The sequence below is a fragment of the Chlorocebus sabaeus genome, chromosome 8 (genome assembly GCF_047675955.1).
Source record: "Chlorocebus sabaeus isolate Y175 chromosome 8, mChlSab1.0.hap1, whole genome shotgun sequence".
Lineage (NCBI taxonomy): Eukaryota > Metazoa > Chordata > Mammalia > Primates > Cercopithecidae > Chlorocebus > Chlorocebus sabaeus.
In genome coordinates, this window is record NC_132911.1 from 127,061,905 (window position 1) to 127,066,323 (window position 4,419).

Below are 4,419 nucleotides of genomic sequence, written 5' to 3' on the forward strand. Positions count from 1 at the left end.
GAGGGGGAGGGGAGAGAGCCGGTCAAGGAGGGGCCCTCCCGCGCGCGCGTCCTCCGCGCGCCCCCACCCCGTACGGCGCCGGGCTCTCCACGCCCAGACCCTGCTACTCCACTGGGGTCCGACCCCGGCCCCTAGTCCGGGGATTGGCGCACCGCGGGAGGTAGGGAGCCGCCCCGCCCCCCTGTCAACAGAAGCCCCGCCCCAGGCTGCGGAAGCTCCGCCCCCTGTCAGGAGAAGCCCCGCCTTCCCAGGGCTCGAAATGGCCCCGCCCTGTGCCAGCGACCGCTCCGCCCACTGTCGACGGAAGCCTAGTCTTCTCTCGGGTCAGCACAGAAGGCAGCCCCGCCTTCCTTGCGCTCTGCCTTCCTAATGTCACTGCTGGATCGTGAGAGGTAAGCATTCTGGCTTCTACTGAAACGCCCCTTGTCATCACACGCCCATCCCCAGGGGAGACACGACCCAGGCCCCGCCCCTCGGAGACCGCCGCGAGTCCGGCTGGGAGCCCCGTGCCCTGACAGATGTCGCCGCGCCCCTTGTCAGCGGTAGCTCCACCTCTCCTCGCTCCTCCGCGGGCCGCAGCTCCACCCGCTGACACCGAAAGTTCAGTTCAGCCGCACTTGGAACCGCCGGGTAAGGCGGAGCCGCCCTCTGTCCCTCAGCCGCCCTCCTCCCCTCGAACAGCCGCTCTCACTTCCCGAGACTTCTTTCCGAGTCGGGGGCTTCACATCTCGACGGCTTCCAGGGAACCAGCCCTGCAGCGGGGTCAGCGAGTGCCCGGGCTTTCGGGAACACCGCCCGGCGTCGCCGCCCCTCTCCACTCACTTTCTCTTTCCCCCGCACTGCCGTCAGAACGAGGAGGAACAGAACCAAAGCGGAGAGCGGCAGCTCACCCTCCAGCCGCTCCACACGCCGGGCCTTGAACGCTCGAGCGCTCCTGGGCCCCTTGACGTTCACTCCCCACCCCCATCCCAGTCGCGGACCCTTTGTGCAGAGCTCCGCTGAGCCACATTAATCCTAAAAGATGCAGTTGTTTCAAGTGGAAATATGATTTTTTTTTTTTTTTTTGAGACGGAGTCTCACGCTGTCGCTCAGGCTGCAGTGCGATGGCGCGATCTCGGCTCACAGCAACCTCCGCCTCCCGGGTTCAAGCGTTTCTTCTGCCTCAGCCTCCCGAGTAGCTGGGATTACAGGCTTCCATCACCTGACGCTGGGCTAATTTTTGTATTTTTAGTAGAGATGGTTTCACCATGTTGGCCAGGCTGGTCTCGAACTTCTAACCTCAAGTGATCCGCCAGCCTCGGCCTCCCAGAGTGTTGGGATTACAGGAGTGAGACACCGCGCCTGCCGTGGAATCTGTTGAAATCAGTGTTCTACAATGTTCTTTTTATTTATAGGCTTCATCTTAGAATCCTAAAACTTGTGTAGGATGAGGCTTAATCTTATAAGCAAAGGTATTCAACCCTGCCACATTTCACGCCCTGTGTTTACAATAAAAAATACAACACTGCTTTACTCCTCTGGAATTAAATTCCTAATGCATACTATCTCTACAAATAATTTGGAGAAACCAATGTAATGTTCTAATAAAGGTGAAAAAATAGGAAGTAGTTTATAATAAAATATGTACTAATATCAAGAAAAAATTTAAAATAACAGAGTTTTCACAATGCGAATACTCTGCCACCAATACAATGCAAAACAAAAACTGCCCCCGCAAAACTTCAGTACGCCCCCAAGGGGCAGTACTGCCCTCACTGGGAACCTCTTTAGACCAAGGAAGGGTCTGGAAATGCTTCAAATAGAGAAATTCATTCTTTTGTCTACACATTTAATGACAAGTTTTCTTTTGTTCGTTTGTTTTTGTTTGTTTGTTTGTTTGTTTGAGACGGAGTCTTGCTCTATCTCCCAGGCTGGAGTGCAGTGGCATGATTTTGGCTCACTGCAACCTCTGCGTCCCGGGTTCAAGCCATTCTTCTGCCTCAGCCTCTTGAGTAGCTGGGATTACAGGCATGCGCCACCATGCCCGGCTAATTTTTGTATTTTTAGTACAAATGGGGTTTCACCATGTTGGTCAGGCTGGTCTTGAACTCCTGACCTCGTGATCTGCCCTCAGCCTCCCAAAGTGCTGGGATTACAGGCGTGAGCCACTGCACCTGGCCGATAACTAGTTTTTGTGTGTGCCAGTGTATGCCAGGCACTGTGGGAGATGTATGGCTGAGTTAGGCAACATTCCTGTCTTCCAGGAATGTACAACCTAGTGGCCAAGCAAAAAGAGTAGCATAAAGTTGTCTCAAGTGAAAGGTAAGAAGAGACCCCTTTAGGGATGTGGAGCCGTTGACTGCAACTTCACATTTTACCCCCACTTCCTCCCTTGCTTTCTTCTTCCTCCTCCTCTTCTTTAGCACTAGTTTATAGAGTCACTCCTCCTCCCTATAAGCTGTCTCCCTGGTTCACTGCCCAATGCCAGCAGCCCAGAATTCTCCGAGTTTTGGGTCATGCCCACAGGGCAATTCTGTCCAAGAAAACACAGTGCTGAGAACAATATCCTTAGCTGAATTGCTGCCAATTACTTGGTATCCTTCTACAAAGCAAGACTGTTATCACCACTCAAAAAAAAAAAACAAAAAAAAACTGGTTGCAGACTTAAGCAATATGAATATATGTTTAGCATAGCAGATTGTGCCAGCCCACATAAATCTGCTTAGAGATCAGCCTCACAGAGTAACTTGTTTTTATTAAAATAAATTCATTTATAAAAATTGTAAATATGATGGATTTTAACAGCTGCGTGGCTCCAGAAGTTTTTTTTTTTTTTTTTTAAACCATGGATTGGCACAATTAGAATAGTCTAGATTTTTTTATGCATATGTTTTGCAGTTTGTCATACTCAAACTGGTATGGCAAAACTTCAGTACTCTTAGAGATAGAAGTTGTTCAGCAGGTTTTAAAAAGCACAGCACTTTTGCTATTCAGAGCCTCTTCCACCTTTGGAACAGTGAAAAAAAATATTGGTAGGAAATGAAGAGCTTTGGATAAAAAGTTCTAAGCTCTGGTGTCATCTGAAGAGGAATCGGCTTCCAACAGCACTTTTTGTAGTAGCTCCCTTCTGTTATTATTTTTCCTTTTTCTACTTTTTGTGAAAAAGTCTTTTTAAAAACATGATACCATGAAATAGAACAGTCAAAAAAGACATCAAACTAAGACACTTTAAACTTTTGACTATAGTTAGGCGGACTTAAGAATTTAGCCCTAGTGAAGTGCTTCCACCATTTTCTCTACATTCGAAGGTGAACAAAAATGTTCCTGCTAAAACTAATTCAGGCTGAACAAACTTTCTAAGTCAGTTTGGGGGTCAAGCCATTTCCTGTTTCTCTTAGTGCTTGCTCTGTGAAAATAATAATGTTACTGGTAATAACAACAGTAAAAACAAGTCAATATTCTTGGTACTTGTAAAATTCCTTCCCTCCACTCTTTCCCTCTACTTCTAGCATAGGACCATATATAGGACTACAGGACTATAGATGCAAAACAAGGAAAACAGAGAAGAAAACTGATTTTCCAGTATTCATTTAAAGAGTAACACATTGATACACTTTATATTTTAATCATAGTGTCATCTGGGTTGATTCATTCATTGGCGTGTAACTCTATATCCACCAAAACTTAGTGTCTTGGCCAGGCAGGGTGCCTCATGCCTGTAATCCCAGCACTTTGGGAGGCTGAGGCAGGTGGATTACAAGGTCAGGAGATCGAGACCATCCTGGCCAACATGGTGAAACCCTGTCTCTACTAAAAATACAAAAATTAGCTGAGCATGGTGGCGTGCGCCTATAGTCCCAGCTACTCAGAAGGCTGAGGCAGGAGAATCGCTTGAACCCGGGAGGCGGAGATTGCAGTGAGCCAAGAAGATTGCACCACTGCACTCCAGCCCGGGTGACAGAGCGAGACTCCATCTCAAAACAAACAATCATAAAAACCTTGGTGGCTATATCAGCATGACTTCTAAGGAAAAAGTGGCAGTATATATTTTTTAACCTAAAAACTTAGCATACGAATAACCCACCAGAAAACAACACTAGAGTGAGAAAATGCAATAATTCACTGTGTTTCAGTCTTTACAGAGAAATCTAAGTAGCAGTCCTTAAATTTTAACATTCATGAAAATTATGGAGAACTTTCTTTAAAAATAGATTCTCAGACCCCACTCCTGGGAGAGTCTAATTCAGTGGGTCTGGGATGAGGTCATGAATCTACATTTGACATGCAGCTGCAGACTTTGAGAAATACTCGTCTAAACAAATGCTTATAATTAAGGAAAAATTTCTTATAGAAATAACTAAGGGTTACAAACTACAAAAACTCTGAGAAGAGATACTCTTCCTAAAATTGTCAGTTACATGGACATCAACACTGGGAAGG

The 4,419-nt window shown here is 47.1% G+C and overlaps 1 long non-coding RNA gene across 1 annotated transcript; it reads left to right on the forward strand.

Moving 5' to 3' along the window:
• The first annotated feature begins 286 nt into the window (after positions 1-286).
• Positions 287-1,512, forward strand: LOC140712245 (uncharacterized). The gene is made up of 2 exons (XR_012093750.1): positions 287-392; positions 1,069-1,512. It is a non-coding gene; the product is annotated as an uncharacterized lncRNA (long non-coding RNA).
• Positions 1,513-4,419: the final 2,907 nt, after the last annotated feature.